Source organism: Thunnus albacares, chromosome 2 (genome assembly GCF_914725855.1).
Source record: "Thunnus albacares chromosome 2, fThuAlb1.1, whole genome shotgun sequence".
Classification (NCBI taxonomy): Eukaryota; Metazoa; Chordata; class Actinopteri; order Scombriformes; family Scombridae; genus Thunnus; species Thunnus albacares.
The window spans coordinates 23,121,139-23,133,932 of record NC_058107.1 but is presented as its reverse complement, the minus strand read 5'-3'; positions in this window follow the sequence as shown (position 1 = coordinate 23,133,932).

Sequence of the window (12,794 nt, the reverse complement as noted above, 5' to 3'; positions counted from 1 at the left end):
TCTTTTTTAGCATGAGTGACCCCAGTGGGAGACGAACCCCTGAAACTAGCAATGCTATCCTGTACCCTTCAAGATACACAAGACCACATATCTTTGTTGTTGCTCTACCCAACCAAAAATCAGAATTAAAAAATGTTTTTCTTATTCTTTTCTGATCTAGTGCTGTAAGCAATTAAAATATGAATCACCTGATACTTATTAATAGTTTTGATCATTCATTTCAATCACTTTAGTCATTGATTAAGTATTTATATATTATTATACCTTTGTTTTCTCTTCCTCTTTATAAAGTATATATTATGTATATTTGTGATGACTCATCCTAAAATCAGGGACATGTACTGTACATACATTCATCCAATCAAATGTGATTTGGGGCAACTAGCTAACCCTGCAAGTTTCATAAAACTGTACCTTTGGCTTGTGGGTCTCAGTGGCCAGCGGGGTGATATCATGGGTCAGAGGTGTCGGTTTAAATCTCAGTCAACAAAAACTTTGTTTACATTTCCAAAAGAGTGTGGTTGTTTATTCATGTCTTTATCATCCTCACAACTCAATGGTAACTGTTAGGTTTTCCTTTGGGCTTACAAGGTGCTGCCTCAAAACCTTTTTGAGCCGTGCATGGCTGTTGCTGTTTTTAAAACTGATCCTAGGGCTGCATGCATAAACTACTCAGTCTTCAAACAAGAGTAACACAATGACACTGGTTGCATGTTGGGTAAATAGACATGCTGTCTGATAAGCAATTTTATATCAGTACTCCTCAAAAGCAATAAAAACCCTTCCCTGTTGCTCTCTATCGTAGCTCTATTGCAGTCCTTGGGTTTGCTGTACTATCCAATCTGAAGGCCATTTTTACATTAAACCAGCTTACTGCTCAGACAGAAGCTACAGAGATAAAATGCACTCTATCTGAAATCTCAATACATGCTAAGTCAGAATACCTTCTATGTTACTGAAACTGTGTAGCACAACATGGAATAAACTGAAAACCCACATTTTATTATGGAAAACAGTACTGGCACAACCTTGTTTTACCCTCTCTCTCTTATCATACCATATCATTGGAGTTATTTGTTCTGCTAACCTCCTGCAATTAGCATTTTTCCACTGCCAACCCTGTTTAATATGGAAAGTACCATAGTATCCTGGCACTGTGACTCTATGGGCATTTTCAATTCAGTACGCTGAGTAAGCCGAGAGATCAGCAAGTACTGCATGATGTAGTGTGATACTCAAATGCTGCAACAGATGTGGGCTTTAATTCATACAAGTATCACATAATAATTGCTTACTCATTGTGTAGCGGACAGAGGGTGTTAAACATCTTGATATATGTTGGTGTCCTACATGACCAAAAGCAGCACTTTCTGCCAGTAAATAGCATTAGAGCTGCCCACTGTGGCTTGTGCTGAAGAACAGATTGCCCCGTTCTGTTCTGGTTACTATATGGGATGAACTGAAGTGCAGTGCAGTCTGTCCTTACGCATTTGTCTTACTGTAATCAATTTCCCTCAGTGGATTTCCTAAATGTATGAGCTACTTCAGCTAAACAAAGTTTGTTTAACTTACAAAAACATTCACTAATACCATATTGCATTGCTGTTAAAATCACAAATTGGGGTAGGAAACTATTTCTATTCAATTGCATGTATGTGTCCATTCCATACATTATATTACTGACCAAAAATAACTTGTTAAAGCTTACCAAAGCGCCACACTGAGCATCAGAACATTTTACAAGAGTTCCGTGTGCTGAAGTATGCTGCTGAAAATTGGCTCTTACTCTCACCCTGCTGTCTCAGCTTAACTCTAACACCTCCTTTTATAAAATGTGCCAGTAAAAAGTTGTTCAGACTCCCTGCAGTGCAGAAATGTCATTTTAGCTGTCTGCTGTGTTTGTAAATAAGAAGATCACTTTATAAGTGGTGATACTGCAAAGGTTTTCCAAGTGGGAGCTTTCTCTTTTACCATCTTTCATCTCATTTATAATACAAAAGTCCACTCTTCCTCTTTGTAATACTCACATAGAAGAAAGGGCTATTCACCATGATTCCTGCTGAAACACAGGTCTAACCTGCTGTATTTCTATACTTAATGGGATCACATAAATAGAGTAGCTACATTGTTTAAACATATGCCAGAAAGAAAACTATACCAGCAGAAAATTACTCTAATTGCCATGGTTAACTCTTCACTATAATACAGAACATATGACTCAAAATTCCTACAGTCTTATATACAGATATAATCATATGTACAAAGACATTCATATTTGAATAAGACTTTCTATCCAAAGTTCAGTGAACTTAGACAGCATACCGATTAGTACCTATTGATTTATTATTTCACCTTTCTGCTTGGCCACTTACTCTGTGCTACTAAAATGTCATTCCTTTCACTGTTTAATGTAATCTCAGCTGGAAACAGTCCTCTGTGATGCTGATGAAAATGTGATCATCCAGTTTTAGAAACTAGCAGTATATACATGTATTTTCACCCTTTTCCCAAAACAATAGTAAAATGTGCTGCTCAGTCTTTCTGTGGTGCTGAAAAACATTTTTTTTTTGTCTGTATAATACTGCCACAGCAGGGGAACTGTTCTGGTATGACTAATGCTGAAATTTGGAAGTTAACTTCAGTTAAGCAGCAACAAAAACAAAACAGTAAAAGTGTGATTTTCTGACTCCAAAGGCAACATTGAATATAAAAACTACATTGATCCAGAAATATCACGCCGTCATACACACAGTGTGACTCATACAAAACTGATTTGGAGATGCTAATCAAACATGCTTCATTTGGTCATTAATACAGCTTTGTGAAATTGTTATTCTTAGAGAGTCTGGCTCATGTTACTCATTTCTTTAGACACTGCATGTACTAATTGTCCAACAAATTCTAATATGAACTGAGGATGTTTTTTTAATTGTCCATGTCATCCTGTCTATAAACATCTATGAACCTATTACAGGATTTCTACTCCTTGCAACATTTGAAGTGCTACTGCAGGGGATTTCATAAGGATCCCAGCTTGAGACCGGCAGTCCAGTCCAAATCCTGAAAAATGTTCTAAGCTTGCTTAAGGCACCACCTTGGCTAGAGCTGGCACTGATAGTGTGTCATCAAAAATCCTTTCATGATGGGATAGAACTCCATGATGGTTAACCTTTTAACCTTTGTGAAAATAACAACACTCCCTGCAAGTTCAGTTAGCACTACGCAGGGAACAAACATTTAAAAATGTGCTGATTCACTTATAATCAGTCAATCTGAACCACATGGTGCCCAGCCCACATAGGGTGACAAGACACTAAGAGCAACAACAACAACCAATAATTTACATAACAGAAATGTCCTATTACGAAGAATGTGGACTGTCGTAACTGCTATACATGTTCTATAAATCTCACCACAACAAAAACTCGTCATTAAAAAGCCAAACTCAATTATTACCTTTGGACAACCAAAACAAATTAAGATTTGACTGATTTGGTCAGATAGCACACTTCTTAGGTCATTAAAATACAAAATGAAATACCACGATCACACAAAACGCACCTTTTCTGCCTTTATATTTGCCTTCCTCAGTTACCAGGTTTGAGTTACCACTTCTTTATTAAAAATGCGTTCAAATGCGAAAACAGAATCGGTGGCTTTTTGGCAGAAGAATATTTAAGAATGTTTACGTAAACTAGGGCTGCAGCTAACGATTATTTTTTATTATTGATCTTTATCTGCGGAGCAACAACTTGTGAATGAATATTGATTAAGGTAGTATGAGTCTGTGATCAAATTTCACATCACTTCCGACATCTGACAAAAGAAACAGAAAAATATGTAAGGAGAAGAACTATATTGTGAATTTTGCTGAATTAAAAGACAGAGTATATGATCACAGAGAAGGGGGGAGGATTTGAATGAGGTCATCTCCCTCTCTCCTTCTCTCAGTCTTTCTCTATCTCTCTAATTAATAACATGAAAAACTAGTTTTGCTGTGTTACAAATTAATTTAATATTTAAAAAATCATTTTCAGTCAATTGTCAATATTTATATACAGTCAGTGAGTTTCACACTTCAGAGATGCATGGTTCAGCAAAACAGACATATATAAACATACATAAACAGGCATAAAGATAGCGGAGTGGGGAAAATAGCCAGGGTCGCACGTGGCTCACAGACCCAGTGGAGACACAGACACACACGCAGGAATGGCAGCGGATTGTTTCTGGCAGCTGCAGTAGAGCCAAAGCACAACGCGGCCGGATGCTGTGGACATTGATGCGCTGAGCAAAGCTTTGATGAGCACACATATGGAGGATGGAGATGCTGGGTTACGTCAGATTGCACAGCACTTGTCAGGATTGGCAAATGGAAAAGGTAAATGGGTTGCTTTAAATCAAGAAGTACAGTCACATACTAGAAACATGTCCTGTAAATGCACAGTTGGGAGCAATTTTTTGATTTTATTTTCTATTACTGTTTAGTTCTTTAATATTGGCAGCTGAATAAAAACAATAGACGATCACCCCTTGAATCGTTAATACTTGATCTGATTGCCAATCAGCAGAAGCCTTGTGTGTGGGGAATGATGAGCACAGGTTGGCACAGACTATGAAGCATACTTTACAGTCCCTGCTCGACACTGTTGCGCACTGTTAATAGCAGTCTGCCCCAGCTTTAGTCCAGCTGCGGCCCACTTTCACTTTCATGTTGCTCAGCCACAGTCCTGCACCCCCTCCATTCCTCCTCCATCTCTCTCTCTCACTCTACTGCTTCTTATCTTCCATCTTTCATTCCTCTTTTCCCGTCTCACTCTCCGCATCAACCCTTTCCCTAAACCCTCTACTCTCCCTCTCCTTCTGCTCTGGCCAGAGGGCCATTAGTTGATATCATGATGGTTATGAGACCAGGTTGTTAGAGTGAGCTACAGAAGAAAAAAAGATACTTTATTGGAAATAAACACTGATAGAATGATATTTAGGAGGCACAAGAACATAGATTCTGATGGACGAATGCATAACTATCGACTGGAACAAACACCTCTCTCTGTCTTTGCTTTATTACAAATGGCCAGGACTGAACTTGCTGATGTGATAGTGACCCACACAAAAGGAAATAATGACTGTCATGACAATGTGCAGCAACAAGAAACTGAGCATGAAATATGAGCTGATGAATGATTCTCCCTTTATTATTACTGATGTCAGGACAGAGATATTGATATTAAGCTGAAAACAACAAGAATTTTGGAGTACCATTGAAAAATACATTTAAAAAAGCTCAAATGTCACTTTAAATTTAGAATTTAATATTTGTTTGAGTGAGGCTGAGAATATAAATAAACTGACAAGAAAAAAACATGAATAATAATAATCATATTTTATCATAATATGCAGAAATGTCAATGCAAAAATGCCCCGTGTTGCAACCTTTTAGACTGAGGTGAAAAACAGAAGAAACAAGTAAAAACAGCTCACTGAGTCATTGTGTTCTATCACAGCTGCCAAGGAAAGCGGTAGGAGGGAAGGAATAAATGATCAAAGACCCTGCGTATTCACCTGCATTCAGAGCACAATTTGTTCAAATTTAACTACATGAAGTGGTGGGATGGTGTTGAAATTATGTTTTTTCATCCAACAAAAAGATGGACATATCTACTGTCAGCACAGATGATATGAAAACCATAAACATGAGTGATGTTTGCATTTGTATTAATATGTATATAGATTTGGTTTACATATACTTGATTTTTTATATATTCGTGCTATTTATAAACTTAGAGGCAAATGGAGAAAATGGAAATAACTGTTGATTCCCCTGCAAGAATGTGGTGGTAGGTGAAAACCTACTGTAGCTGTCGTTCATTTCAAATCCTGATGCTGTTGGCAAACCTTCAGCGGGGAATAATTATTATTTCTTGGAAGTTCAGTGAAAGAAAAGCGGACAGTTTAGTCAATTGTGTATTAAGATGTATTCATACTGTCCAAGGACCTGTTCTTAAAGAGTAAACCTTTGGGAACACATTGTTGTCTGCTGCTTTTGTCACTGCTTTAGTCGCTCTCTCTCCATCTGTCTCACAGCCTCTCTGTCTATGTGATGCGCGGTTTTATCTCACTCCTCTGACATAGATACATTTCTTCATCTTTTTCATCATCCTGTTTTATCTTGAGCTGTCTAAATTGAGTGACAACAGATTGATTGGGGACCCTTTATATGTTAAGTTAATGCTGAGTCCTGATCTGCTCACACTTAATCCCACCATGTCTAGCAATTATCCTTATCTGAATGTGGAGGTACAGTGTGACAAATCCGTACTTGAAGTTTAATCAACATGCTGGTTGACAACTAATCGTATTGATCTTTACGTAATCATAATATTAACTTCAGCGTGACTGGGCTTTCCAAAAGCATCTACAGTAAAGATGATGTCTTATTTCTTTACCAATGTTTTTCTCCTGGGTCCATATTACTAGAAATGGACATTTTCAATTTGCATTGTACAGTTGCAGTATCCATTATATTCAAGCAGTAAACAGCATCTTTCTCTCTATGTAGCATATTAACAAAAGGGATTGAACACACATTTAAAGTGTCAATGGTGTGGATGCCTGTTGGATTGTCACATCTTGAATAATCTGGACTGTAGCAACCTGTAGTACTTGCAGCCAACAGCAGAGGACTCTGTCCCTGCTATGTCTCTGACTCATATTCTTGGGTCTGGTTATAAGAGTTTCTTATTTTAGAGTTGATGTATGGAGATGAAGAGGGTGTGTAAAACCTCTGCATAAAGGACCATCCTTAGAGCTTTCACCTCAACACAACAAACAGATTATGTGTTTTTGTCCTTACTGTGTACCTTGAAAGACATCTGGAGAAAAACAATATACTTGACTACTCTCCCATTTGTTAAAACTGAACAAATTACCTACAAAAAAAACATTTATGTAAACAGAGTTTAGAGCCGAAGATAACAAAAACACTCAATTTTCTCATCACAAAAGTAATACATGGAGGCCATGTGATATCATCTAAACCTTTGGCCTGTTTGTAAGCACTTCAGATGAATATAGCTGACAAAAGAGTGTATCAAATGGTGTACCCTTAGGAGAGCAGAAAGTGTTAAGCCTCTTCACAGCCAATATAAAGCCTATGTGACAGTATTGTGCCCTACATCCTTTCTTTGTTTGGGTTTGTGAGGATTAGAAACATCTAAAGAGATTTTTCTAAAGGCCAGTAATGCTTTCAGTTGACAAGACTCGCATACAGACAATTATAACAAGAATAGTAAAGACCATGTATTATAGATAGGAATAAAACCTTATATGACACAGACAGAATGCTGTTTACTAAAGGCTGTATTAGATAACTCATTGCCTCTGCAGTGGTAAGAGCTTACTCACCTTATGATAAGCGCCCCATTTGTACTAAACCTACAGTATATACACAATTTAAATTGAGTTCCTTGATCATCATCCAATGAAATCTAGTCATGAAAACACGAAATGTCATGTCTGTAATGTCAAAATTTAAAAAAAATATTTCTCTTACTTCCTAAAAAGCTGTTTTACAAGATATGAGTTTTTATCTAACCGCACAAATATGCTGAACATAGAAAATGGCAAGCATACAGTACATGTGCAATAAGTACTGATATCAAATCCATTTTTTTCCTTTTCCTTTGTTTGGTGCACAGTGAGCTAGAAGATTGCTAGAAATGAATCACTGCAATTTGTGACGGTACCTGACTTTTATTTGACAGCAAGGATGTAATATATGGGCTCCAACATCTTGGCTACAAAAGCAAAGGTAGGAAATGGACTGTGCTGTGCCAGTGTGATGTCATGGTCATTTTGAAGAAATAATATCACAGATGTGTGTCCTGGTTTTGTGGAGCCTATTCAATTATTCCACCTGTTAGAAAAATGTACTTTAAATAAAGGGCAGTTGGATTTGTTTCATTGTTGGTATCCCTGCAATAGGAAATGTGGCTGGTTCAGGTCCTATACTAGAAATTTAAACTTGTATTTATTTTTGACTGTGTACTATACTGTGTGCACATTTTGGAGTACTCAGGGTACATTTTAGCAGTAAGACCACATGATGTGTGGTTGCAGCTATACAGTAACTGTAATTACTGACTATAACTGGATTGATCCAGTACACTGTGAGGACACTAAGCTGAATGGGGAACGTTCAGCTTGCATTTGTGTAAGTGTGTTGTGTAATGCACTATATCTTAAGTTCTCCAGACTGTTCAGATAGAGAAGAAACTGGGAAATAAGTTCCATGGCAATAAATGACAGTCAGAAGATTTACAGTTTCATTAGACAGTGAGGAGTCCAAAAATGTTGAGGTTTTACAGGGAGTCTTGAGCAAGCGGGATAAGCAAAGCTTTCGGGAAGAAGCTTTAGAGGAGATGGTTGGGCCTGGTCTTAGTGATTTGATGCCATATCCAATCTGAAAGTTTTGTTAACAGATGGTTGCCTGGATGGGTAATATTAGTGTAAACATTTTCTGGCTAGCGCTAACAAACACTGAAGCCCAAGATGTATTCTTTGTTAGAGATTGATAGCTTCCTTCCTATTACGGGGTACAGAAGACTTGGCAGGACATTTTTTTCAAATGAAACAACACTTTCTAAGTGGAGAGCGGGCATATCTAACAAGCGATAAATGTGTTTCATTTCAATTAAGTCTAAACATCATGCTTTTGCTGGAAAATACAAGAAACAGATGACTACATGATCATCTGGTATTGAGACACAGTATTAAGACTCCCTTCACCAGTGTTTGTGTATCTGTAGGCTAAAGCAAAATGTGTCAGACTTATAGGATTGGGTATCAAGAAACAGTTGTAAATTGTAACTGGCGCAATGTTTTTCAGAACAGATCATTTGTTAAGAAACATTTCAATTCCATTTACTGACTCCTGACTGTCCCTTGTTCTCACACACATGCATTCTCCATATGCTAGCATCAACAACAGAATAATAATGAAACTGTCTACGGTGAAGCTTGTTATCATCCCAGCTACCAGTGCTGCTGTAGCCAGGAAGGCCAGATACACAGTTCTTCTACCCTCATTTAACATTAGAATATTGCAAATATTATGATATAAATATTTTATTGCAATAATTAATACATGGAAATAAAGTTGAAAATTCTGCTCCTTTGCACAACACTAAAACTTTTAACCTGATGTGTGTTGCTGCTGTGATTCTGCTCACCTTCACACAAACATGTGAGAACCACATTACTCAATAATATGTGTTTAATCATTTTAATTGCTTAACCTTGCCAGCAATAATAATATTTCGGAAACTGCTTACTCCATGTTATATTGCCTGTGTGTGCATTTATGTGTTTTGGGATGACTTCTATACCGTATGACTCCCACTTCAAGATACAAGGGCAGGTCCTGTATAAATGACCAGCGATCGTGTTTGCAGAAATAGTGTGTGTGTGTTTGTGTAATAAAAGTGCTGAGCCAGAAAGGCACAGAGGCATACAAGCTTTGAAGGACTATGTGATATCGTTTTCTGTATTTCATCAATTCTATCTCAACTCCATGTAACGCACAAACTGTGTCAATTTTTGTGACAGAAAAATACGGTTAAAAAAAAGAAAGAAATTTGCCTCCACACAGTGTATTCTTTTACTCTGTCATCTGTGCATCCCTCTAACCTGCTCCAGCTCACACTGCCATTTCACGTCAGGGTCAGCTGTCTCATTGGCCTGGTGTTATTGAAACTGATGTTTGGATATTACTAGGTGTGATGTGTTCTACAGGTGCAAGTGCAAGTTTAGAATGGCGTATAGACAGGTATATTGTGAAAGACAATACTTCAGTACTTAGAGAACAATGGTTGGTTGTCAGAGGAGCTTAGTGTTGAGCTTTTGGGACATGTAAATATTTTGAATTATATTTATATCCTAGCTAAGCTGTAGTTATCGTCACAATAAGGACTGTACTGCATTATCAAAGACACGTTAAGACAGCATCAAAAAGTATGACAGGTTACTGTTGGCATGTAAGTGCGTCCAATGTTATGCACGCAGTCCTTTTGGTGATGACTGTTTATATGAAGTTATATTATAAATTTTGATATTAAACAAGAGATCTGTAATTTTCTGCCATTGTTGGGCTCTTCAGCTCTAAGAGATGAATAACTGTGTTAAAAAGAACACAGACGTTGGATTAGCGGAAAGGCTGACTGAGTGGTTGCATGCCCTAGCACCAAGCAGCAAAGGGTGAGTGCCCTTGAGCCTCTGGCAAAATTTTCAAATGCATATATTACATCCTAAAATGGGGTGCTCTCCTTATAATTCCCTCTGCTAATATTGAGTTTGCTATTATTTCAAGGGCATACACATTTAGGATAGCTACTTAGTTTGTAAATGCTGATACATGAGAGACTGTCTCTCAAAGGAGTTCACTTTCCGCCAACATGCATGCAGGCAAACACACTCAATCATAGTCACATACGCAATTGTCTGACGAAGCCAGGGGAAGAAACCTACTTCCTATTTAACATGTTTCTATGCTCTCTGTCTCCTCATTGGCTCTGCGTGATTAATGAGGCTTCCCTGCCACACAATCACTCAGGTGATGGTGGAGAGAGTGTGCCTGTGTGTGTCTATTTTCTCATGCGTATGTGATGTTTTTCCAAACACTGATACTCTACAGCATTAATCAGTAAAAGAAGAGAGAAAAATGTTGGGATAGAGAGAAGGGGAACATATGTTGGAGAAAAATTATTAACTATTGAATAAGTATTTAAGATTTCAAACATCTACCTGTCTGTCAATCCTCCTCTTCTCTACTCATTTATTTGTCTTGATACTGTTTAGTTTTCGATGTAGAGTAACCTTTGCAGGTTTTCTTACTTCAGGTATTGCATTTTTGAGGGCTCTGAGATCTTTGCTTTCTTAAGGCAAAGCATTAACTTTGTTTTCCTTTTCTACTGATAACTGTGTTCATGGGGGAGTTTCTTGTTATTCTCTTTTTTGTATTTTTTTTTTTTTGTTCTCCTCTGTGTTTCCTCCCTTACCCCCTGTTTTTTCTTGCCTCAGGTCAAAGAGGTGGCTTTGGTATTTGGCCCACCTTATGGGTTGCAGGGAGGAAATGCAAGCCATCCAAAACAAACTGCATCACCAGCTACTGGCAGGAGGGAAGAAACTGTGTACCCATAATTTGCTTATGGTTTGCAAATTAAGGCCTGAATTTGCTCCTAGCTCTATTCTGCATCTGTCTCTTCCTTTCTTTTCCCCTATCCCCTCCTGCCCCTCCAACCCTTTCTCCCTTTCTTCCTCTGTTTTCGAGAATAGTTGCAAGGAAAGTAGGCTATTAAATCCTTGGATATATGAGGCAGAGAGGGTATCAAACTCTCATGTAAATTATTCCAATATTTGCATCTGGGTTTCGTTGCAAAAAAGGTCTCACTTCTACAACCCAATTCCAATTTCATCTAGCGGATAATTGTCAATTCAACCAGGAGTGTAAATTCTATCAATACCCCCCATCAATCCTCTCTCTCACATATATGCTCATATTCTGTCTCCATCGTTTGTTTGCCTGAATGACTTGTTTCAGAGAGAAGGAGGGAGGTGATCCATTTTCAGAATTTACTATTCTCATTGCTGCCCCTGCTATTGTTATTTCTCCTTACTTACGGATGAGATGAGCTTTGCTTTTCTGAGCTGATGGCTGAGGAGAGGAGTTTAATAGGGAAAGAGAGGAATATTATTTGTGTCGATGCTTAAATGTGAGTGTCTGTGTGTGTGTGTGTGTGTGTGTGTAAGTGTGTGTGTGTGTAAAACGACACAATACAGCAGTATCCAAAGGGCATGCAGCATATTAATATCTTCGCCATCAGGCTTTTCATCTCTCCCTGTCCCTCTCCTCTCCTCTGGTCATGCTTACAGGCTTACAGATAGCTATGGTTCCAGATCTGCTCTTTTACAAGACTATGGAGGTCTGAAAGTAATATCCCCTGGCGTCCTTGTACTGCCACAAATAGTCACATTGACAATGACACATACACACCCACACATGCATATGTATATAGAGCTGGTGCTCTTCAGGTGATAGAACGACGGCCTAATTGTCTGTCTAGCCAGCTGACCCTTAAAGCTATAGACAAAGTGAAGGAGGAGTGGCAGGAGGAGGAGTGGGTGAGCAGAGGGAGATAAAATGAAGTCAACTGTCTGGTCTATTGGGCTTCTGTCACATGGACACTGGAATACACAGAAGTCATGGAGGACTCAATGACACACTAGATTCACACCCACTGATAAGGACTATGTCTTTACTGTAGAGGTAGTTAGAGATGTTGTGGCTGAAGATAAGGACGGAGGTGGCACTGTACTCTATGGGTTTGAGAAATGTGTTAGAGTATTGATTGCAAAACGAGATTTCTTTTTCAAATAATAGTCCACCTACACAGGAGGTCAGGTTCAGCGACAAAAATTCACCCCATTCAGGAGCTAAAAAGGGTTGAATGCTTTGCTCATGGACCTTTTTGAACATTTTTGTCATGAGGTCTTTCATCAGTTGGTATAATGCTGTGTGTGCTGAGGTGATAATAGAGGGTAAACAAAGGAATATCAAGGCTATTTTTTATGAGTGCTCTTTTCAAAAAGAGATATTTGTGCTCCCAATTGTTTTTCTAATTAAAAGCCTTCAAGAATTATATGTTTTTCTATTATTATAACATGTGAAACACAGCTACGGTATAATGATACAGAAATCTAGGTGAAAGTTAAAAAAAGATAGCATTTGCAGTGCAAAG